The sequence below is a fragment of the Marmota monax genome, unplaced genomic scaffold, assembly GCF_021218885.2.
Source record: "Marmota monax isolate L192 unplaced genomic scaffold, Marmota_monax_Labrador192_F-V1.1 WCK01_AAM20220418_F8-fsc00246, whole genome shotgun sequence".
Classification (NCBI taxonomy): Eukaryota; Metazoa; Chordata; class Mammalia; order Rodentia; family Sciuridae; genus Marmota; species Marmota monax.
The window spans coordinates 363,352-390,082 of NW_026694838.1; the positions used below are offsets into that span (position 1 = coordinate 363,352).

General features: G+C 35.7%; 1 protein-coding gene across 1 annotated transcript in view; it reads right to left on the minus strand.

Moving 5' to 3' along the window:
• Window positions 1–26,731, minus strand: part of Atp10b (ATPase phospholipid transporting 10B (putative)) — a 335,264-nt gene that overhangs the window by 247,374 nt on the left and 61,159 nt on the right. Inside the window, exon 2 of the mRNA XM_046426272.2 lies at window positions 7,929–8,013. The gene's annotated coding sequence lies outside the window, so the exon portion shown is untranslated. The remainder of the gene's footprint in view (window positions 1–7,928; window positions 8,014–26,731) is intronic.

Sequence of the window (26,731 nt, forward strand, 5' to 3'; positions counted from 1 at the left end):
GCTGGTGGCAAGGACAGCTAGAAATCCATTCATTAGTTTCTAGTGGGATAGTTTCTGTGGCTGTTGTCAACCCCAGGTACAGCTAATTGCTGGATAGAAATGACTTCTAGGTACCCTCCAACCTGCTCTGTTGATATTTATATCAACAGAAAGCAAGAGGAAGATCTAATCAAACACACAAATGGTAGCAACAGACACTGATAACAGTTTACAGGTGTTGTTAGGACTGAGGGTATAGCTCAGTGGTAGAGCACTTGCCTAGTGTGTCCCAGGCTCGAGTTCAATCCCTGCACTGCAAAAATAAAGTACAATGAAATGTCGCCAATCACAATATTTAAGATAACTAAATAACCATGGGCCAAAGAAATCACATGGAGATTTAGAAAATATCTTTATTTGGAAAATGAAAGAATGTCATATGAAAATTTATAGGCTACAGCTACAGTTACGATCTTGCCCTGAATGCTTACGTTAGAAAAGAAAGGTTGAATATTGGCTGTCCAAGGTCTTTCCCAAAAAGACAAGTGGTGGGGTGGGTGGGTTGTGGCTCAGTGGTAAAGCACTTGTCTAGCATGTGTGAGGCACTGGGTTAGATCCCTGGCACCACATTAAAAAAATAAGTAAAATAAAGGTGAGTGTGTGTGTGCATGTGTGTGTATATATATATATATATATATATATATATATATATATATATATATATATATATATATATATAAATAAAATGACAAGGGGGAAAAGGTGAAACTTTCTCAGGCCACTAATGTCTCGGGAACTTTTTTCACAGGGTCATAATACCAAAAGAAATAGCTAATCTCTCTGATTACTAAGTAGTAAAGTCCCAACAATGTAGTAAATGTTCATGACTCAACAACTTAGCAGTTATGTGAAAAAATACACATAAACAGGAAAAAACATATTATTTTATTTAATTGATAAATGACCACAAAACCCCACTAATAGGATGTGTGTGCCTGTTGGGCACAACACAGCTTCTCAAATGTTGGAATCAGATTGGATTCTTGTTTTTCATTTCCCATTGATTTTTGCATGTACTCGATTTAATTACAAGTACTCTTGGAAGCTTGGTGCTCTATAAACAGGACACCATCAGAAGAAATGTAGCACAATCTAATGTGAAAAACTAAACTACTGTGAGCTGTTCACTTCAGTGTCTGAAAGTTATTGAATATTCCTGTATATCCCTGAGTATTTAAAATATCCATCAGGTCACTGATTTCATAAACATATTGCAATGCCCAGGTATGCTTTGGCAGGGTTAGGAAGCCCTGAGTGAAGAAATGACATTGAGAGAAAAAAAAAAAAAAAAAGCCAGACACAAAAAGTCTACATCAGCATGGTGATTCTGTTCACATATTTCAAGGACAGGCAAATTTAATCCTTGGTGTTATGACCATGATGACATTTATGGAGAAGAAGAGAACAATGATTGGGAATGAGCACCTTGGGTACTTTCAAGAGGCCTGGCAACATTCTATGTCCTGATCACATGCTCAAGACATGTGTGCTTTGCTGTCACTAATTAGTCTGTACACTAAGATTAGTCTGTATTGTGCTGGGTGCCATGGCACATGCCTGTAATCCCAGTGGCTCAGGAGGCTGAGACAGGAGGATCCTGAGTTTAAAGCCAGCCTCGGCCAAAAGTGAGGCACTAAGCAATTCGTTGAGACTCTGTTTCTAAATACAAAATAGAGCTGGGGATGTGGCTCAGTGGGAAAATGTCCTTCTGTTTATTTTTAACATCCTCTGATTCTCAACCCCCAGTACTCCTCACAAAAAAAAAGATTAGTCTATTGTATGTATGTGTACTATATGAATAAAATGTTTTTAATTAAACAAAGCCATTCTAAACAAGAAAATGCAAGAAATTATACCTCATGTGTGAAGCCTCTCTGATATTGAAGCCTAATTAAACACAGTAGTCCCCATTAAACTGAAGATACATTCCAAGACTCCAGTGGATACCTGAAACCCCAGGGAGCACTGAACCTTGTGTACTCTATTTTTCCTATGTATACATACATATAATAAATTAATTTATATGTTAGCTTACATAAAGTAACATTGCTAATAATGTAGAATTGTAATATATTGCAATTATAGTCACTTAAAACTTTTGAATTGTCTCTGGAATTTTTCATTTAATATTTTTGGACTGTGGTTGGCCAGGGGTAGATAAAAATCAAAGGAAATGATAGAACACAAGTAAGGGGTGACAACTGTACTTCCTCTTCCTTAGCACGTCATCTACTATTCTATAGTTACACACTTTCGTTCTGGTGTCTCTGGCTGGACTGAGCTTGGGGAGGAGAGGAATCATCTCTCATTATCTCGACTTCTCCCGTGTTTCTGACATGACAACATGAAAGTGGTTAATTATTGTTCAAATTAAAAATAACATTAAATAACACTAACAGACTTTGGCAAACACTGCTTTCTTCTATCTTACCTAAATCCCCTAACATTATTTACATTGTACATCTATGGTCTTCCTTTTAAGAATTTTTTTTTTTAATATTTGTTTCTAATCTCCAAAGATAATACATTTTTAAAGGGAATGGAACACAGACACATATATACATCCCCTTTTCTTTAGGAATCTATTTATGTAGAGACTTCTAATACTACTTAAAATATAGTCAATAAACCAGTGTCAGTTCCTGAACTATTTATTTCTGGCTTATAACAAGTACAGAAATTGAAAATGTGCTTAGAAACGGAAACACTTTTCAATGGTATCCAATTATTGATCAGTAAATGCTCTGTGTTGAGCAGGTTATGCACAGATTTGCATAGAGTCAAATTTGTATGTAAGTTGTGTATGAGATAACTATGAACTCCTTATTCTTGACAGAAGTACTTATTAGTCCAAGATGAACTGGACCAAAAAAAAAAAAAAAAAAAAAAAAAAAAGATCTGCTCTACCACTGACTCTTAGAACTGGAAAAGACTGATACATAAGGGAAACAGATCTAGATTTTAATCAGTTCCTGATGGCCACACTGGTGATCTTTACATAATAATTCCACCTGCATTCCTTTTGTTAATGAGGCTCAAGAATAAATGTTACTGTAGTTAGTAACAGGAGCTGTTACTACTATTACACATATTTAATGCTTATTAGGCAGCACCACACAAAATCCGTATTTTTTAAGTCAAATATGGTCAAACATCTGCAATTCCACACGAGTCAACTCATGAAAGGCTGAGAACTATGCCAATTTTTTTTTTTTTAAGCCTTAAAGTGGAGGCATGTGGAGCCAGACTTCCCGGGTCCCAGTTTGGGCTCTACTTCTTTCTACCATGTCATGTCTGGCTCATTAGTTAAGTTCTCTTGGGGTCTGTTCCCATGCCTCTAACAAGGAGACTGTGCAATACCTCAGGGATTTATTGAGCCTTTAATGATCCTATGCAGATAAAGTTCCTAGATTGGCACCTGGCAGGTGGTGAGTACTCAGTGAATACTAGATGTTTTAACATCCTCTGACTCTCAGTTAAATCTTGTGAGGAAGGCACACTTTATTCTTTGCTTATAGATAAGGAGACTGGAACTGAAGGAGATAGAAATCTGAACCACTGTCGTATGATGGCAAGTGTCTTACATAGTAATTTTCAATTAGATGCCTGCTGAATCAAGTCGAATAGCCCCACGGGGGCTGTTTCATCAGAATTGCTAAGATTTGAAAGGATCCAGCTTTTGGGACTCTTTAACTGTTATGGAAGAGACAATGCAGGCTATTTGTTTTTCTGATTAAGAAGCGAGTTTCACCATTTTTTCTTACTTTCAGGTCTTCCGATTGACATGTGTGTTGTTAAGCAATAAATTAACTGAGGATTTCATAACAACCTCTGATTTCATAACAGCGCCATCTTGTGGTGACCCCTTAGGTACTGCTTCACCTTTCCAAGGACACCAAACCCTCCTCATTACCACGCCTTGGGATGCTAACAGAGAAAACTCAACATGGATCTGCCAGCTAGACCCCACACTGTTAAACTTGGTTAGTGGTGTTTCCAAGACCAAAGATGCTATCTTTTTTCCTCCTTAAATAAAATAAAGAGTCAAGACATTCCCTTGAGAAGCAACAAGATCTGATTGAATTTTTCAGATTTTTCTATTATTCCATCAAGTTCACTTTGACAGCAAAGGACAAACTGCCTTTCAAATGCTATAAGCGAACACATCAGCAATTCAGAAGGAAAATGTGGGTTATTAAGTAGGAACAAGTCTCTCTGAATATATTTACACCAACTCTTGGAAACCATTGTCCTCAGAAACCTCTGTGACAATCTATTTTCTAGTCTCAGTATTGCTTTAAGTTTGACAGATGATAATAAAATACAATGAAATTACCTTTGAGCTCTGAAATGTATATCAGCTCCCACATTCCTCATGTCTTGGCTTTTTATTTTTCAAACATAGCTATCTACTTTCAATATTATTCTCAAGAACTCAAGTTTTATGTCAGGGGAATAAAGCTATGTATTCCTGAGCCATACTTACATAAAGGTAGGGAATGCAGAATTTATTGTATATGTAACACACATACAAAATATATGTGCATAAATACAGGTTAGTTCGGAGCAGGAAGGGGCCTTTCAGATCATCAAGTGTCCTTTATTGTCCCATTACAAACAAGGAACTTGAAGCCCAGAGAGAAATGCTATTCAGAAATACAGCAAATTGGTTTCAAAATAAGGCTGGAGTGACAAAGTAGCAAGTACCGACCACCTTCTGAGGACGGGCAGGCATTTTTCATACATAGGCCATCAAACAATTTCTACAATGTTATCAGTGTCTCCATTTGAAATATGAGAAAACTGGGGGATAAGTAGTATGGCTAACCAGAGGAACAAATGGAAATAAATTGCTGATGTAACCAGGTTCTCTCTAGCCTATCAATATTTCCCTAAAAGCACTCACCCCCATGTTACTCACATGTTGAACTGTATTATTTAAACTTTTTACTTTAAAAAGTGTCAACATTCACACAGGAAGCTTTAAATCCACCCTTTAATGTGCCATAAAAAGAATTCTAGTAAAATATCACTAATTTCTAGTAAGGTTTTGCTGCTCTGTTAGGACACTGTATTTGCATCCTGCTCTGTTGTAAAAGGAGATTAGTAATGGTCAGCAAGGTACCACAGATCTAGTAACACCAACAAGAGAATTAAGGATTAAATGATAACTCAGAGAGAAAACTTTCACTTGGTGATTCAGCTATTTGATGTCACCTAAAGTCATCTCTGTCCTACCTAAGATCAATTTGAATGCTGTCTCTGCACCTGTCCTTCCAAGAAATATTGCAACTCATAAAGCAGCTGGAAGCTTCTCCAAGTTGTGGTCTTCTAACTCTGGGGACCATCAGAATCACCTGGAGCCTCATTAAAAACAGATTCCCGAGTTATCCCCAGAGTTTCTGCCTCCATTTCTGAGGGTAAGGCGTGAGACTTGTGTTTCTTACAAGCTGCGGACTTATTCTCATATACCTGGGCCCAGGAGCCACATTTTGAAAACCCCTGATCCACTTTGCACTTGAGTAGGTAGAGAGAAGATAGGGTGGCATTTGTGTGACAATTTCACCATCAAGCCATGAGGCAGGAATCTGGAAGTTTCATTGAATTAGGAGGTGAAGCAAAGAAATAGTGTATAATTGCGTTCCAGCACCGTTTAACCTGGTGCATTCAAAGTGATACTGTACCACACTACCAGAGCAGCCTGAAAAATCTTTGCCTAAGAGATAAAAGTGCCTGCTCCCAAATAACTGAGGTTATTTGCAGGCTTCTATCTGCAAAGCTTCCTGCATTGCCACAGCAGTCAGGGACCCCAATAGAAAAAAAACAGAAAATTACGGCCCTCTTTCCTCTAGACATTGAAATATTCTATAACATTTTAAAATGCCAGAGCATTTAACATCCCCCCTTCTCTGGTTTTAATGAACAGTATTAATAACTATTAACGGCATCTCTGATGAGCCAGTCATTGCATTGTTGTTGGTGTTTTTTTCTGAGAATTTGAGAGGCTGAGTCACTTGCCCAAGGTCACACAATGGCTAGACAGTAGAACTGTGTTTCAAATCCAAGTGTGATTTCCATGCCCATGTTTTCTCTGCTAAGCCACACCACTGTTGTCATCAATACTCATTTGCTCAAACTCTTAACAAAAGTGTGTTTTATGGAGAACTACAAGTGAGGTCAAACAGCTCTAGAAGCTTCAACATTTTAGAAGAAAAATTAAAAATATTACTGATAAAGGAGATATTAGTAATATTCAACCAATCAAGATACCTGTCCTTAGGTTCAAACCAAACTGTAATAACATCTGGGTAAGCTTTACTTTTAGAAAAGTAATGCTGGGGGAAGAACCAATCTCAGAAATCCAACTTGGATTAGTTCACTCAAGTCTGATATGTCAGAGCTTGTTTGGAGAATGACCAGGTAGGAGAACTGATCATGAGCTCTGGGTTCCAGGGTTGTTTTTTCTCAGTAACCGAGATGTCATTTCTCTAGGTCTGGACTTCACCGTCTACAAGCCAGGCAGCTAGACTGAGCTTTCTTCCTTCCTTCCTTTCTTCAAAGCTTGAGAACAGCAGCCTCCTTTGAATGGATTTATTAGCACCACATGTCTTAAAAGATTACACCCTTCTTTTAGCATAAGGGGAATATGATTTGATTGCAAACTCAGCATATGAGTTTCAACCTTTTCCTTGAAGGGCCTATTAACCCACCCATGTGTAAGGTTAGCCTGTGACACTCCTTCAGAAAATGCTTGGTGAAAACCTGAGGGGAGACCCTGGACCCTCCAAGGTAGATTGAAGTCCATATAAGTCAAGTTGAAGAAATGAATTATTTGATATGTTTTTTTAAAAGTCATCAATGGCAAAGAAATGACTAACCCAGTAGGTGTTATTAAGAGTAATTTTAGTAACATCTAGAAAGAAAACAACATCTGCAATCCGCCTGATTAATGGCTTAATGGAATAACACTCCTGGTACTCTCTACTGTATGTTTGCAAGATCTGGAAATACAGAAGAGGCCATGGGAGAAGAAAGGGACACGGTGCCAGGGTCATTATAGGATGCCAAGCTCCCCACATCCCCCCATGCTGTTTCAATTCCCCTCTCGCTCCCTTAGAACACTAAGTTGTGCAGCAAATTCATAGGAGAAACAGATTCCAGCATGTATGTGCATTCCTGTAGGCTGAACAACTGGTTGTTCAGTGATTTTTTTTTTTTAAAAACTTACCTTTCATCTTGTAGTTGGAAATGTTGGTACCCCAGCCTTATCAGTGTGCTCAAAAGAATACTTTAGCAGCAAACATGTCTGTCCTAGATCTGCCTGCCATGCATGCATGAAGCTTTCTCTAAAGGGAGTAGCTAATACCCCAAAACAAACAAACAAACAAAACAAAACAAAAACCCCAAACACATTTTTCTCTATGCAACAGTTTCCTCCCTTGAACTCTAAGGAAAGCCAAAGTTCCCACCTATTCCCACGGAAATGTGCCAGTTTATCCAGATGAAATTAGGAGCCATATAGCAATCTCATTCTCTCCCTCAAAGCTGTGGTTCCTTTCTGCTTTTAAGAACAAGGTGCCAACTCCATCTGTTTCCTTGGGCAGCACTGGATGAATGCAGGATATGTAATTTATCCTAAAGCATGTTCAAGTGCATTTAAGCTGCATGCTCTGTTGGGTAAAGAAGCAGCATTTGCCACCAGGTTATCATAATGAAATCAATTGAAGAAAAAACACAACATTCGGTTAGAAAAGTAATGTGGATCTCGTATCCAGCTCAATGAAATTTTGAAAGCTATATAAAGTAAAATAGTTATATTCTGGGCCCTATTTGGAACTTGGCATCAATGATCGTAAGAGGCGATTATTCTCCAGGGTGCTTTTACTTACCCCAGCAAGGCGAGCGTCCCTACGGCGCAGGCGCCATCAGAGGCCACAGAACACAGTGGTTCAAAGCAGCAGCGTTTCTCTTGTCCTGTAAGGGTAAAAAAATTCTTTTCTATGACATTTTCTCTGATTATGTCAAGTCAAGGCCTGAAGCTAATACTCCCACCGAAACGCAGAGAAGAGACACTGGAAAGAAATAACTGTAACCAATGAAAGAAAAGGGGGAAATAAGCGGCCTCACTCAGCCCAGCAGTGAAGGAGAAGAATACCAAGTCTGTGAGTGTGGGGCCCAGTCCCAGAACAGTGAGGCAGTGTTCTTGGGCGTGGCTGTGCATTTACACAGCAGTGCCACTGTTACATGTGGCCCTTGCATTAATTTCTACTTTCTACGGATCAATGAGCCAGCAATACCCAAATTAAAAGTGATTTTTCCCCCTCCATGCACCATACAACAATGACTTTGTCCATTTACCTTTTGCAATGCATGTAATTAAGTGTGAGATAATTATAACCTTATCCCTCTCTTTGGGGGTCTGGAATATAATTCCGTTGCTGGGTTTCAAGGGCACTTAAGAAAGAATAAACTCTCTGCAGTGACTTTTATGTGTGTGTTGCTGATGAATTCACTCTCAAAGTTTCAGAAGTCTCATTTTGCGGTAGTCATCGTTCTTACTGATTACTGTTGGATTATACAAAATAAGAAAAGTGGGACCAATATTTTATACTTATAGGTTATACGAATGCTTCAAAGATAAAAAAAAATCAGGATTATTTAGGGGTTTATTGATAGCTATGATTCTCCTATAATTCTTTTATTGGGTTGCCTGTACAACTAATTGGGGTATCATAAGCTTGTGATTTTATTGATGGATAAGTTATTGGTGGGTCCATAAATAAAAAAGAAGGTATAACAAGTGACAAGCTTATTTTGAGGGTAACAAAAGAGGAAAATGATCAAACCTGTGAATAAAAAGATGTTAAAATAAATGAACATAATACCTAACTTCATGAGTTTTTTTTTTTAACCTAAAATCTTGATCTGGTTGCTAGGGTAATTGTGAACTTTATAGGTACTTGTGGATTGGATCAGACTACTAAGAAGAAACATGGAAAAAGAAAACACTATAAAAAGGAAGAAACACCCATAACATCTAAAATCTGAATAGCCATGGTTGTAAGATACAAGCTAGGAATTTCTAAGAACATGAAATTTGCCTAATATTTGGGACAGGCTAGAATTCTTAAGAAATTTAAAAACAAATGTGACTAGTTAACTCCCTTTTGAAATTTCAAGTGAATTTTGCTTAACTGCTTCTGTGTCATAAAGTGGTCACTAAGGTCATCACATCTGTAAAGAATCCCTCCACCTGGTGGTGTTAACTAGGCTAAGAGGCAGTAGACTCCCTCTGATCTGTGTTGGGCAAAAACATAACAACAAAAGCCCACATGACCTTATGGTACTCTCTCAAGGAGAGATGCCTGGTGAGCATTGATTCTTGCCCCTCGTCCAATGGATGATCTGCAAAGGAGAGCTTTAAATAATTTTTTCAAGGTATTCTCCATATGGCTTCTGGGTTGTTCTAGGTCTCTTCAGATCCTTTTGTCTTTGTATTTCATTTCATTCAACAAGTATGTACTTCATCTATAGTAAGAGGAAATGAAGTTTAGACATGTGGTTATATGTATATGCTTGGGTCTCTCTGATCAATTCAATCTGCTTCCGTAAGTGAAACTAACTCTTAAATTCATGCAAAGCTTAAGAGCAGAGCAGATGGATAAGTAGAGCTATGTAGTCTTTTTGCTCATTTGTGATCAATGTCAGCTTTTGACCCCCACCGACACCTTGTTAAGATTTCAAATTATTTTCAGAAAATACCATCACTTATAGAACTTATGGTGAGATTTCATTGCTAGATCATTGCATCAATATTTTTTTTTTAAAATAAAACATGTTTAAAAGTTAAAGAAAAAAAAATTGACCTTTCACAGATCTCCATCTGCTAAAAAAGGAGTGTTTTTGAGCCCCCGTTCCTTCTCTCAGAATCCTCTGGTTTTCTTGGAACAAAGGTGATCTAGAATCACAGATTCAGCTAATTGCCAAATATTAGCACCAAGAGGTAACTGGAGGTCATTTAGAGCTGTTCCCTGTCATGCTGAGCACATGGGATTCTGGGACAAGTACATCCTTGGGCTGTTTGATGACCAGTAGGTACAAAGTCCAAGAACCTTCCATTGCTCATTTTCCACACTACCTAGAAATTATCAATATTAGTGGGCTTGTGCAAACTATCTGTACCATGAAGATGGAATCAAATGCTAGTGTATCACTAATTAAAATCCCAGTAACAAATAATAGCTAAGAAATGCTGGGCTCAGCTTTTTTTTTTTTTTTAAGATGGGTAATCCTTTATGGGGTTGGGGGGCTGCTGGAATTCCTCAATGAATGACATTGAAAGACTGCACTTCCCACCTTTCCCATTTCTATTCAGCAACTCTTCTGCACTTAAGTAAATCTAGCATTTTGTAAGTGTTTGCATTTCTCATTGTTTAAAACTCAGGAATGCCTGGTGGAAAGTTTTTTTTTTTTTTTTTTTTTTTTTTTTTTTTTTTTAAGCTTTTGTATTCTTGCTGCCCCAACTTGCTTATTAAAGCAGAAATTGCTGACAGAGCCTTTTTCCTGTTGCCTATGACCAATACCATACAACCAGGATGAACTTCATAAGCTGAAGACTAATTATTTTCTATAAGTTATGCCAATTTTACTGGTGGTGATTTCTATAACTCTACTGAGCACTTTGTGCCAGGAATGTGTTAGAATACTCTGAATACTGTGGCTCATTCAATTCCAATGACCTTGATAGATGACATAATAATTATTATTATTGTTACTTTTTTTAACAGGAGAGAAAATGGAGACAAAAGAATGAAAAATATACATAAGTAAACATGACTTTCTAGAAAGTAGCTGGTACTTAAAACACAGTTTACTTAACCATTCACCTTTAAAGACATCTGGATCGTTTTCTGATTTGTTTATGGGTTCCAGATTCATTATGGGGCAGACCACTCAGAAAACATACCAAGTCCATTTTGTCTGAATTTGAGAGTCTTTATTTAGCTGACTGGCAACTGCTCCCTGCCGGACCCATAACTGTCTCTGCAAGGAGTGGCCCCCAAGTCTGAGTGTTTCAAAGTATTTAAAGGCAAAACTGCAGAACCACATCCAGGTTGATGCAGCTGCAAGCAAGCAGGGATACAGACGCTGAATTGAGCAGTCAGCAAGGCAATGCAATGCCCATAATCATATTTTCATTCTGGGTATATTCAGTATTTCCCATGGGACTTTCCATAATCATAAGCAGAAGGAAAGTGGGTCAAAATGACCCTAGTTGAGTACAAGTTAAAGAATGGTTACTGACATCTAGATAATCAATCTCTGACAGGGTACATTGCCCAAGAAAAATGGGAACCAAAGAGAACAATTTTACATTGTATAAGAATTGCCATTTTGTGTTGCCAAACATGCTATGCTAAGCAACTATTGATAGGTACAGAGGCGGGCTGTTCCCGTGGGAGAAGCATTTCTTACATGACGTGGAATCTCAGGGTAAAATGAAGTCATTGTCCATACAGCCTGGCCTATAACACTATGAATAACGTTGTCTGTGAACAAACTAGAAGCAACACAGCAAGAATGGACTTCATAAATTTAAGACTAATTATTTTCTATGAGATGTGTAAAATTTTTAGTGCTTTTAAGAATTATTAAGCACTTTATTCTAGACTCTCACTTAAATTGGTGAAATATATGTGAATCACCTCAACAAAGGTGTTTTTTTTTTTAAAGTGAATAAAGTTGCTATAAACATCTGCACAGTTTTGTGTAAAAACAAATCTTCATTACTCTGAACTAAATGTACAGAAGTTTAATTCCTGAATTATATAGTATTTGATGTTTAGGTTTTTTTTTAAGTGTTTAGTATAAAAAAAACCCTAAAGTGTTTAGTATTAAAAAAAAAAAAAGACACTGAACTGCTTTCCACAGTGACTGTAACATTTAACATTCCTGCCAGTAGTTGTGAAGCACCTAGTTTTATTACATCCTTACTAATTGGGTGGTGTCCTACTTTTTATTTTAGTTGTTCTAATTGGATATGTGGTGATGTCTCTTGAAGGTTTTAAATTGCATCTTTCTAATGGCTAATGATTTTGAACTTTCATGTGCTTATTTCCGTGTTATACACCTTATTTAGTTAAATGTATTTGAATGTCTTTTAGCTATGTTGTAGCTGGATTATTTGCTTTTTGGGCTTTTAAAAAAATTTTTGAATTTATGTATTCTAGAATATTTTTTTTCTTTTGGTACCAGGAATTGAACTCAAATGTACTTAACCACTGAGCTATATCCCCAGCCCTTTTTATTTTTTAATTTTGAGGCAGGCTTTACTAAGTTGTTTAGGGCCTTGCTAGGTTGCAGAGGTTGGCTTTGAACTTGTGATCCTCCTGCCTCATCCTCCTGAGTTGCTGCGCCACCATGCTTGGCTGTATAGGGTCTGCAAATAATTCTCAGTTTAACTTGTCTTTTCATGTTCTTAACAGGGAACTTCAAAGAGCAAACGATTTTTTTTTCTGATTTTTTAAAAATTTATTTATTTCTTACATACATGACAATAGTGGAATGCATTACATAATTATCCATTCACAGCACAATTTTTCGTAACTCTGTATACAAAGTATGTTCACGCCAAATTATGCCATTGTACATGAGCTCTTGTTTTCATTTCAATTCTTAATATACCTTTATAACATGATTTGTCATATCTGTTTGTATATAAGATCTGTTGACACAAAAGATTTTTTAAAAATCAAGTTTCTAAAACGGTTTTAATCAATTTTTCAGTTTATGAACTGTGGTTTTGGTATTAAGTCTAAGAACCCTTTGCCTATCTCTAGATCTTGGAGATTTCTCCTATGCTCTCTTTAAGATGTTTTTACTTAAAAAATTAAGTCTGTTATTCATTTTGAGTTAACTGTTTTAAGAAGTATAAAGTTTAGGTCATGGTTTACATAGTTGTTTATTTGGATGTCCAATTGCATTAGTATCACATGTACAGCCATACTTTCTCCATTAATTTTTATAATTTTGACCTATTTTTGGATTCTCTAATTTTTCTATTGTCTACTTCTCCATAAATATGAATAATCCTGATTATTATAGTTATATAAGTCTTGAAGTAGAAGGATTCCTTCTATTTTATTATTTTTCAAAAAAAATTTTTTTGGTATTCCAAATTACTTGCATTTTCAGTTTAATTGTGTAGTAATCATGTCTGTATCTACACAATATCTTCCTTGATTTTGATAGTAATTGTAGTAAATATATTTATCAACTTGGGAATAAATGACATCTTGTTAAATCTTTCATTCCATGAACATGGTACACATTTTTATCATTTAGGTCCTTTTTATTTCTTTCATCTGCATATGTATTTAGGTCCTTTTTATTTATTTCATCTGCATACTATTTCAGCATAGAAATCCTACAAACATGTTTTATTTGGTGTACTAATGTTCCTTTGTTAATAGATTTGATTTTGTGATCTTATATTTCACAACTGTGGTGAACTTCTTTATTAGTTCTAGGAATACATACACACATTGACATCCCCCCACATACAAATAACTTACAAATATATATACATGTATATGTGGGTATTTTCTACATAGATAATCAGGTCATCATCAATAAGGATGGCCTTATTTCTTCTTTTCTGAAAAAAATTCCTTTTATTTCTATTTTCTTGCCCCGTTACACAATCAGAACTTTCAAGATTATATTAAGTAAGAGTGATGAGAGTCAATAATACACATGCCTTATTCTTATAATAAATTTGAGTAAAATCCCTCATACTTCTAGAGATTTTTTTTCTTTCTCTTTTTTTTAAATAAATTGTTCATTATAGTTATATATTATTTTGTGGTTCATTTTGACAGTCATAAATGCTTATAATCTGTTCCACTTCAATTTCCACTATTATTCCCTCTCTTCCCTCTCTCAACACCCTTCCTGTACTTTATTAATCTTTTATTAATTTATTTTTAATTGGGTGCATTATAGTTATACACAAAAGTGGAACTCATTATGACATGTTTATACATACCTATAGCATAGTTTGGTCAATCTCTTTCTGTGGTTGCCACAATTTCCATTCCCTCCTCCCTTCTACTACTCTGTTCTCCCTTTTTACATGAGAGCATTTTTCCCCCAAAAGAAATTTTCTTATTTCTACCATCTGCATATGACACAAAACTCTTTGGGTCTGGCTTATTTCACTTAGCATGATGTTCTGTAGTTCCATCCATTTACCAGAATGGAAGAAAATGAAAGCATTTTCTTTAAAATCAGGATCAAGATAAGGATGTCCTATCTCACTACTCCTATTCAATTATGGTGCTGAAAGTTTTGGCTAGAGAAAACATCCAAGAGGGGAAAAAAATAGAGGAATACAAATAGAAGAAGCAGCCAAATTATCTGATTGCTGATTACATGCTTCTATATCTAAAACCCAAAAAAATTCAACCAGAAGACTACTAGAGCATAGAATTCAGCAAAGTAGCAGGATATGAGGTCAGCATACAAAATCCAATAGCTTTTCTGTACTCCAATAATGAATTTGCTGAGAAAAAATAATTCTATCCACAATAACCTAAAAAATTTTACTTGGGAACAAGTCTATCAAACGTAGTGAAAGACCTTCAGAATGGAAATTATAGAACCTGGAAGAAAGAAATTGAAGGCCTCAGGAGACTTTTCATGTTTTTGGATAGAAAAAATTAATGTTGTCAAAATGGCCATGTTACCAAAAGCAGTACACAGATTCAATGTGTCCCCCAATGACATTCTTCACAGAACTTGGAAAAATGGTCCCAAAATTGGTGTGGAAAGTTAAAAAAAGACCCAGAATAATAACTGAAGCTGATGATATCACAACACATGATCTCAAATTATACTACAGAACTAGAGTAACAAAGCAGCATGATATTGACATTAAAACAGATATGAAGACCAGCATAATAAATAGTAGAGACAAATCCACATAGTCATCTGATTCTTTTTACAAAGGTGCCAAAAATATACACTAGAGAAAATACAACCTTTTTCAATAAATGGTGCTGGGAAAACTAGATATTCATATGTGAAACAATGAAACTAGATCTCTATCCCTATCCCTGCACAAAACTCAACTTAAAGTGGATCAAAGACCTAGGAATTAAATCAGAAACATCCAAACTGCTGACAAGAGTCAACATTCCATTATGTTGGCACAGGCACCAATTTCAGAAATAAGAACATAAAAAGCTCAATAAATAAATCTAAGAATAGGGCTGGGGATGTGGCTCATGCGGTAGCGCGCTCGCCTGGCATGCGTGTGGCCCGGGTTCGATCCTCAGCACCACATACAAACAAAGATGTTGTGTCTGCCGAAAACTAAAAAATAAATAATAAAATTCTCTCTCTCTCCTTAAAAAAAAAAATCTAAGAATAAATGGAATGGCTTGAAATTAAAAAGGTTCCGCACAGTAAAGGAAATAATTGAGTGTAGTCATCTGAGTTGGGGATATTGATCAGTTGGTAGAGGGCTTGCCTCACATGCAGAAGGCCTTGGGTTCAATCCCCAGCACCACAAAGGAAAAAAAAAAAAGATCGTAAACAGCCTACAGAATGGGAGAAAATTTTTGCCAGCTACTCTTCCTATAGGAGTTTAACATTCAGAATATAAATTTTTTTTTAAAAAAACTTAATACACACACAAAAACAATAAATGGCAAATGAACTAAACAGACATTTCTCAAATGAAGAAATGCAAACAGCCAAAAAAATATAAAAATTGTTTAATATTTTTGGCAATCATGGAAATGCAAATAAAAACTACACTGAGATTTTATCTCACTCCAGTTAGAATGTCAATCAAAACAAAACAATAACAACAATAAAAAAACCAACCCCAAATAATAAATGTTAATGAGGATGTCAGGGAAAAGATACACTCATACACTGTTGACCTGCAAATTAGTACAGCTACTTTGGAAAGCAGTAAAGAAGTATGGAAATTCTTTGAGATGAAAATGGACTGACTGTATGACCCAGCTATTCTATTCCTTGGTATTTATCCCAAAGAGCTAAAATCAGCATACTATAGTGATACATGCATACCAACATTTATAGAAGCACCATCCACAATAGCCAAGTTAGGGAACCAGTTTAGGTATCCCTCAATAAATAAATGGATAAAGAAAATGTGATATACATACACAATTGAATTTTACTTGATCATTATAAAATAGTTTTCCTAGGTATAAAAAAATATGAATGGGTAATTATATAAACTGATTTTTCTACATTAGTTGATATAATGATGGTTTTTCTGTTATTTATGGCTGCTTTGGGATTGTTTGGCTTTTTTTCTATGTTCCTGAAGTGGGAGGTTTCCCCTTTTCTGAGGTATCTAGTGATATAAATTTCCATCTCAGTACTGCTTTAGCTATGTTCTACAAATTCTGATGTGTTATATTTTCACTTTTATTCAATGTGTTTCTAAAATTCACCTTATGGTTATGGGTTATTTTGATGTGTATCGCTGTTTTCAAATGTTTGGAAAGTTTTCCATTATCTTTCTGCTACTGTTTGATTTCATTGTCATCAGGAAAACACTGTACAATTTTAATTCTTTGGGTTTGTTTGTAGCCCAGAATATATTTTATGCTGGTATTTGTTCCATGGCACTAGAAAAAAAATGAATACTCTGCTGATCTTAGGAATGTTTGATAAGTTTTGATTGGAGTATGTTGCTTCACTTGTTGTGCTGTCTCTACTAATTTTTTTTTTTTTTTTTGCTCTGAAAATAAAGAATACAAGTCCCTTTTCTCTCCCTGGATTCCACTGGTGTTCCATGTCTTTTCAAATAAATTGTTAAAATTTTATTCCTCAAGTCGCTGTTTTCCAAACTGCTCCTTGGCATCCCCTGTGAGCCCCACTGGCCAGGGGGCCTATAGTTAGGGGAAGAAGGTGGGCTGTATGGTGGTGCTCCAGCCATCAAGTCTTTTAATAAACCTATTTAAGCATTTATATTTAATATAATTATTGCCATGTTAGGGATTGAGATTACCATTTTATTTTTCGATTTACTTTTTTTGTTGTTCTTTTTTCCTCACTTCCCTATAGTTATTTAAAAAAAAAATTAAAGAATTATATTTTATCTTTTTGGGTTTTGAATCATTTTGTGTAACTTTTTTAGTGGTTACTTTGGGTATTGAGTTATATATGCATAACTCTTTACAATTTACCCTTTTCATCATTTTACCAGTTTGAGTGAAATGCAGAAAACTGACCTCTTTACTCTTCCAATTTATGATTTTCTTAAATATTTCCTTTACATCTATTTAGAAGCATATCAGATAGTCAATTTTTGCTTTGATAGTGAAGCATAATTTAGAAAGTTTAAGAAAGCCAATTGTACTTGCCTATATTTTTTTCTTATTGTATTATTCCTTCCTTCCTGATGCTTCAAGATTATTTCTTTTATTTTTTTATGTTGAACTTCCCTTCATTATTCTTTTAGGGAGATTCTTCTAGTTTTCCTTCTGAGTATATCACAGTTTCTTCATTATTTCACCAGTAGTAGTATTCTTGGTTGGAAGGTTCCCCCCCACACACACTTTTTTAAAAAAGCTTTTGTATTTGTTGATGGACAGGATGCCTTTATTTTATTTGTTTATTTTTATGATGCTAAGGATCAAACTCAGTGCCTCACACATGTGAGGCGAGTGCTGTCACTGAGCTACTGCCCCAGCTCTTGTTTTTAAGCACTTAAATATTTTCTTGTGATCTCTATGACTTTTGATAAGAGGAGTGTTTTCTGAATTATTCTTCCTCTACAGATATGCTGTCATTGTTTATGACAGGTTTCAAAAATTTTTTATCTTCAATTTTTTAAGATTTTAATTTTGACATGTCTTAGTGTAGATTTCTTCCAGTTTATCCTGCTTGGGGTTTAAGTTTCTGAAATCTGTAGATTTGAGGTCTCCCTTGGGGTCTTCTACATGCTGGAAAAGTCTGTTCTTATCCCAAATTTCTATATGTAAAATTAATATTTTATCTTACTCCTTGGTTCTCTAGCAACATCCACTCTCCCCACCCCTTTCTCTCTCACACACATACAGCAAACAAGCCCTGGATTCTATTAATATATAGGCCACATCCCACTTCTTGCATGAAAAACATTCAACAGAAATGGCTTGCATATAAAACCAGACAACTCACACCATATGATGAAATTTTGTTCAAACAAATACTAAAAAGAAATCAGATATACTTATTAGCTTGGAGGCATTTGGGAGCATGTTCGAGGTGAGAAAAGTAAATTGTATGTAGCATTTTCATTTTAAAAATAATCACTTTTGAAGGACCTGATATTTGCCTGATCACAGTGACAGTAGTGTCTGTTGCATTCTGATGTCACCTTTGCATTTACAGAAAGGGAATAGCTTCTTAACTCACTCATATCTAGTTCAATCAATTTACTCATTATAATAAAAGGAAACTACTTTTTTCCTTTCTAAAAGATTATTTAAAAAAAAAACATACATCTCATTTCCCTCATCAAGAGAATTAGAGACAAGATCATTTCTTAGGTCGGAGATTTTTTTCCACAGGTATTCAATTGTCTTCTCAGGGTCCTTGACTATTATACATTTAAAAATGATTTGGCTAAAGATATAAAAGTGTCCTCTTGATTAAGGGGGGGCAATTTAAATGGACTATGTTTATCTAAACTAAACAAATGCAGAAATTAGTGAAAACGTTAAAATCTTAGTGAGTTAAAACACATCCCAATGAAAAGTTAGCTGGTTTTTAGAATGAGAACAGACAGATGGCTCATTGCATGTGTTATTTTGTCTGGCCTTTCTGTCAATATTCAGGAAAAATGTGAACATTTATGTATGAATAGAGAAAAATGAATAAAAACTTAGAAATCCAAGTGACAAGTAACGAAAGAGAAAATGCTGAATATTTTTTGAAAAGGAAAGTGGTAGCATTTTAAAGAAAATTTCTATTGCAGAGAATGAGAAAACAAATGGTTCATGTCTAATAAAAAGAGTTTCTTAAAAAGCAGGGTCATTGAATACTTCAAACCTATGTGTGATAAAATTATGGGGAAAATTCTTATGCTCACTTTGAAAAGTCAGTGATGAGTTGGCTTAATTACTTTTAGTCATTGGAAAGGCAAAGTTTAGATTAATCACTGAATCGGTAAAATAATTTTTAATAATTAGAATGCAAAGTAACTTGAAGTTTTTTAGCTGGTTAAGCAGATGCGAACACTGGCATATGATTAATGAGCAGGGGTTAGGAGCAGCACTGAACAAATGATGAAAACATGAAGAGGAGTTGGTAATTTGAAAGATCAGCCATAAAACTAGTTCCTCGGGGTCAAAAGGGATGGATGGCGGGCCGTTACCCAGGGCATCAGGCATCTCTGAAAGTGTAATAAGAATAAATTTCATTTATCACAGCTCCTGTTAGGAGGGAGAAGACAATATAAGCTGCCAGAGAAGAGGTGAACTAGCCTCAAGGTAAATTCCCCTATATTAGTCATTCTCAGCAAAATGCGATTTTGCCCCTTGGGGGACATGTGGTGATATTCACATTAATTTTTGGCCATCACAACTGGCTTAGGGGTACCATCAGCATCTAGTAGGTAGAGGCCAGGGTTGCTGCCGACTCATCTACAGTACACAAGACAGCCTCCTACAACAAGGAATCACCTAGTCCAAAACCTCAACAGTGCTCGGGTCAGGAGATCTGCCTGAAATGTTTCTTAAATTCTTAAGCTGATGGGTTAGGACAACTGCAGAATTATTGAGTAAATGAGGCAAGTTTGATGGGTCTTATTTATCCCTCCCCCAGATGAGGCTTGGCTCTTTCTCTAGATAGATGTTGAGCAAACTTAAACAATTTGAAATAGTAAGAAATCTCCACCAATGAGTTTGATTTCTAAAATAGTTTTAGAAAGCAATGATGAAATAACAATGGTGTGCCTTTATACTATAAAGTGTTGAAGGGGAGTGGACAGAGTCAGCTGAAAACACAGCAACAACTGGAGTACCCTCCAGTAGACAGTAACTTCTTGGTCCTTTGCCATTAATTTATATGGTATTTAATGTTCTTAAACCAGATATCCCACAATGGTAATGACCTGTAGACTTTTTTTCCTAAACATGTACAACTTCAATTTTCAATTAACTGGTAGTATTTAACATCAGGGGATTTCATATGAAAACAGATTTTTTGTTGAAACAAGCAAAACAGAACCAAAACAACCTGGCGATAATGGGTACACGTTTCCGTAAGTCAAGGGGTGGGCATTGCCTACTACTGACCACTAACTTTGGATAGAGCACAAGTAACCCCCATTCCACCACAGCTGGACTAGTTCAGGAGGCTGCATTACCAGCCTGGACTCTGTAGAAAAAGTTCGCAACTTCTGTCCTTCAAGATTATACTCATCCTCCCTTTACTTTATTCATTAGGATAACACCAACCAGTTTCAAATGTGACATGCAATTTTTGCCTATATTAATTCTCATCAAGTCAATTTTGTGCCAGCTTTTGGCTACTTTTGCTTTATTTGCGATTCTGGTTTTTCCATGATTTTCTTTTCTTCAGTTAATCAAAAGGTTCCTGAATACTGGGACATGGATGTTCCTCTTTCACCTGTTGGGGTAGACAGCCACGGCAGTCTCCTTTGCTATCCATTTCATCAGCTGATTTTTAGAATATAAAACGTGAATAAAATCATCCCTCCAATAAATATTTTGACCATTGTGTAAGTAAATTAAAAGGAATAACTTACTGAAATCTGCAGAAAATAAGTTTCAGAATAAAAATACTGATGTTCAAATTATTTATAGACAAAATCCTGAAGTTTTAGAGCATCAGATCAAGTCATTAGGAGGTCACAAAAAGAGCTTGTAATTATTTGAATAATTTGTTCAAATCAATGCATGAGGGGAAATGGATTCTTTTTCATATTCATAAAGCATGGGCAAGCTTTTGCATTGTCTATGCTGTGCGATAGAAGACATCTGTAATGATTTATTTCAAATATATAGAGAACTAATGAGCTGTTTGAAATATAATCATTCCATTTGTATAAGATAATGGTTCTCACATATTTTAGAATCAAGGCTCCTTTACACTCTTCAAAATGATTTAGGATTCTAATGGGATTTTGTTTATGAGGATTAAATCCATCTGTACTTACTATATTAGAGACTTAAAATTAAAAATTTTTGAAATTATGATTTTCAGTAAGATTTTTTAAAAATCTAATATTTGGATTAATAGACAATAGCTGCTAGATGTGGCGGTACATGCCTATAATTCCAACAACTTGATCCTCCTGCCTCAACTTGGGAGGCTGAGGCAGGAGGATCACAAGTTCAAAGCCAGCCTCAGCAACTTAGCAAGGCCATAGGTAATTTAACGATAGCCTGTCTGAAAATAAAAACTAAAAAGAGCTGGGGAGGTGACTCAGTATTTAAGTATCCCCAAGTTCAATCTCTGGTACCTACCCTCCGCCCCCAAAATGATAGTTCGTTTCTCATGTCTGCTTATGAGTTGAATCTGTTGTGTTATGTTATTCTGGTTTAAGAAAGAAAAAAAAAGTCTAACTTCATCCATAGTTGGAAAGGAGATGATTTATGGATTCTTTGAAAGGGTTTGGGGGATGATGGTGGCCAGTTTTGTATTCAATTTGGCTAGGTGACAGTCCCAAGTTATTCAACTGAACATTAATCTATGTGGTTGCCCTAAAGGTATTTTTTAGGTATGATTAAATTCCTCAAAGGTAGGTTAAATATTAGTTGACTTTAAATATAAGGGGTTATCCTAGATAATCTAATGGACCTGATTCAGTCAGTTCAAAGGCCATAAAAGCAGGTGTGAACCTTCTCTGAAGAAGAAATCCCATTGTGGAGAGTGTCTTTAGCTCATGCTTGGGAATCCCAGCCTGCCTTCCTGATGGCCTGCTCTCTACACTTCACACTTGCCTAGCATCCCCCACTATCATGTAAGCAACTCCTTAGAACTAATGTCCTAGCATCTCCTGCTGGTTCTATTTTTCTGATTGAACTCTCATGGATATGGGAACTCCTCAGAGACCTCGGAGCTCAATTTGAAAATCCCTGGCATAAAATGTATATTATAAAGTCTGTCTTGTCATTTACCCAATTGACATAACAAAATTCTATGATTCCAATAAGGCAAAAATTTTCCTTTCTATTCTAAGAAAGGATATTTTTCAAATAACATGCATGGGTCAGCAGCTCAATCTTGATCCTTAAATTCCTGGTTCCTATTCTGGTCCTCTACCAATTTTTATCCTCTACCACAATGACCTTATAATCTATTTGGAAACATATTTGCAGATATAGATATTCATATTACTCAACATATACATGCCCACCAAAATGTTCCTTGGAAATAGAAGGATGTAAACATATTGTGTACACACATACTTTATATATAGAAATATTAATATATATTTATAGGTATATATAATAACATCTATATATTGACATGCATATGTATCAAGAATAGGAACATATCATACATTTATTACATCTCTACTTCTATCAGTGAGAAGCAATACAAAGGAAAATAAGGCTTTGTTTAAGCTCAAGCCCCTTATAATTTATCTGAGAAAGATTATTACTCCTGAAGATATGAGATTCAATAAACCAACTAGGAATTTGTGAATACTGCCTTAGGCCCTGGTACAGGGTCACCTCCATCCATTTCAGCTACTTCTATTATGGGATGGCCTTTCCTCCCCATATCTGGATGAGTCTGGATGACAGGGATGAGGACTCATTAACAGGTGCTTATGACATGTTGATTGTTGGCTTTTTGGGTATGCATAGAATGAGTACAGAGAAAGATAAACAAGAAGAGAATAATGTGGAAAAATGAGAAGAAATGATAAGACCAAGAAATTGAGAGATGAAATGCAACTTTGTAAAGACAATTAAAAAAAACTGAACTAGGTTAGAAGGAATGTGTTAAAGAATAACAATGGTTTATGCTAACCAATGAAAGATTTCCATTTCTTGAAAGACTGGCCAAGTTGCTTGTGTTTCATTGTAAGCAAGGGGTGCATAGTGTGATGGCTGAGAATGAACACAGGTAAAACAGATCTCAGTTTGTGTCCCAGCTCCTTCACGAACGAGCTATGGGGTCTTATATATATTACCAAATCTCTTTGAACTGCAGTTTCTATATCTGAACTTCTAGAGAAGTATTTGTGAAAACTAGTTGTATAAATGGATGTGAAAGCATCTACAGAGCTCACAAATGGTGGCTCTCACCACTGGATTCACTGGAGATCTGTTAATATCTGTATTCACTGGAGATCAATGCAATTGGTGGCAGGTAGTTATCATCAGAGCCAAAATGGAAAATTTACCTGACTTTAGTACTAGTTTTGTTTATATCTATGTTCATAAGTAATAATCACATAGTTTAAGTTTCAAGCAAGCTCTCTACTGGAGCAAAAGGCTTAATTTCATTTTTACAACACATTGCCAGGACTATTCCTGAGCAAAATGTCACATGACAAAGTATCCATAGGATGCATCTTAGGTTTTACCCCAAATTGTACAATTTTGATAATTATATATATTTAAATATAAGGACAAGTAGATTTCTATAAATATTTTTAAATTAGTTTGGGAGAAGAATAATGTCAAATACTAATGAACATTCAGACCCATGATATAGCTGCTAGTTTAAAGGAAAAATTCAGAGCCTGTAACCACATTATATATTTAAGTATGATGCATGTAAACCTTTTAAAGGCATTAAAGGTAATATGTGTGCATTTTGGAGAAATTGTTGATTGCAATTGATGTTATAGGAACACGATGATATTAAAAAAAATCACAAAACTGCCTTTTTGCCTAATTTTCTATTCACTGATTTTAGGTACGTAAGTTAACTTTCTACATAGGAGGAGATTTTCTCAATCAAAGCCAAACATGCACTTTTGTGCACACCCTGTGTCTGTCTAACATTACATTTTATAAAATAGCTATTTGGGATAGAAGTAGAGTGTGACCCAGAAACAGATGCAAACTTCATCTGGAAATCAAAGCTTTGTAAAAGCTAGATGTGCTAATATTGAGTGTGTGAGGCTTGTGATTACAAGATTTCTACATGAGATATGAATTAATATAGTTCAAGCAACCGATTTGGATAAAAATCAGAAGATGAAATAGAACTTCAGAGTTTGCGTGAGCCATTATTATTATTAGCATGTCACTGATGGAGACAGATACGCAGAATGATTAGGTCATCTGCTTGAGGTCTCAAGTCAGTGTCACAGCCATGACTATCTTATGATAGAATTTACTGGCTAACAGAACTGAAATGTCCAGAAATCCAACAATGTCATCAGTTTTCTCCTTCCACATTTTAGGCTGGCTTTGTGCATGTGGAAAGCCAGATGATTCTTAGGAAACTCCAGACACACAGAGAGATTCAACTAAGAGTTTCAATAAAAGTCTTTCTTGATGACTTTTACTTGGTCAATATCCCAAGGAAAACTGGGCTTTGAAAATTTCATACTATATACTGAGTAATCTGGAAAATTCAGGGTTATATGATGTCACTTTTGAAGAAAATGAAGTATTGAAATGCAGCACAAATTCTCAAGACATTGTCAGAAGAATTATAAGGAGAGACATCAGTGATTTTGTGGATTTAGTAACCCTTATCAAGGCCAATGAGGCAGTGTGAGTTATGGTTACGAGCCAGGACTTTTAAAGTTAAACAACTCTGGGTTGAAATGTTCAACTTTTACTAGCTGTGTGACCTTAGGCAATTTACTATACCTTTTCAAGCTTTGAAATCTCACTAGTAATGTGGGAATAATGCTATAAAATAATTCACAGATAACATACGAAAGGTACTTGGGACTCTGTCAACTCCAAGATTAGCTACTGTTATGACAGTCACAATAAGATAATTTATAGATGTGTGATTAAATACTGTAAGAAGAGAAATAGCACCTACTGTGGTTGGTAGCACACATACATTTTGGATTTGATGCTAACTTGCAATGATAGAGGTGCCTATCTTTTATATTTTTTCCAAGCAGCCTTTCCAAATTTCTTTATTCTCACTGATTCATCTTTGGCTCTGTATAATTGAACAGATTCAATTCCTAATTATAGCTTACTTACAACATAAGCTATTGCATTAGTATTCTTTCCAATTTGAACTCAAGTAACTTTTCTGCAGGAAACACACCTTGCTTTTTATTGATTCTTTATAGCATCAGCCTGAGCTTACAGTAATCAATAAATACTTGTCAATGGATTGACCAGAGGAAGGAACTTTCTTTTCTCCTGTAAGCCTAGATCTCTGTACATAAGTTGGCAACAGACCCACATACCAGTCAACCCTAGGTATATGGATCAGGATAAGTACCCATCTGATATGTTGTAAAACTCCTTAAGATCTCCTTTTGTAAAGATAAGCCTTAGGCCCATAAATCCCACATTCTTCTCCATCCACAAAAGCTCAAATACGTCTGTCATGCTGCTATTAGCTTAATATTCGTCAATATAAAAGATAGAGGGAAAAATGGGTAATGGGAGAAGGATTTTCTGTAACTCTCATACCCATGGATAAATGTTGCCATCTTTGACACCATGGTTTGGATTGAGGCTGAGCCGGAAGGTCATTCAGTATATGACAATAACCAGTGGTCAAGAGTCTCCTGAGATTCTGATCCAAAAGCAACATTATCAATGTTGTAACATTATCAATAGACTTAAGCATTTAGTTCTTTCAGTAAGATATTTCCCAGATGCCTTTCAGTCCAGCAAGGTGGAGACTGAGGTATAAGAGTGTATATCACATTATGCCTCAATGATAGGACAAGTCCCCACATTGCAAATTAGTTAGAAACATTCTTATGCCCAAATAGCCTTGGGAAAGACTTCTAAAAACCTTGTCCTCCATCTTCAGAATTTCTGTCCATTCTGCCTTCAATATATAGGAGCTCTATTTCTTGCCGTCTCTGCCTCTTCCAGTTGTCTCATTCACTTTGCCCATTTAGGTAACATTTGATTCAATAATCCCAATTTCCAGGTCAGCCTTGGCTTCTGGTGCCCATGCAGGATATGGAACCATATCTGCCATTGCTTCAGTGCTTATAAGATACAGGTTCCCCAACTATATGCTTATAAGCTCCCCTCCCCCATTCCACACTATAACAAACTGAACTGGGCCAAAGACTACCAGTTGACAAGCTCATTGTTATTATCCATCAACTTGTGTACTGATTAAGAGTCTCTGATCTTTGGTAGTTCCCCATCCCCACCCATCCTGAGAAATTTTGTGAGAAGGATACATTTAAATTAGTTTCATAGATTCAAAGTTAAGATTACATATATTCTTACTTTCTCACATACTGATACTTCTGGCATCAGTTGTAGTTCATTATACACTTGATATCTATCTTTTATGCAATAGCTTTAATCCCCAAATATTAACTCTGCAATGCAGTATACAACTGATGTTATCTGAAATTCAAGATACATAGTAATAGCACGACTTATATCAGAAGTTCTCACCTATGGCTTATGACTTGGCTTTATATTTTGAGGCAGACATGCCATTTAATAGAACTAAGGAGTAACATTCTCAGAGTTGTAAAAACCAAACATATCCTGAGATT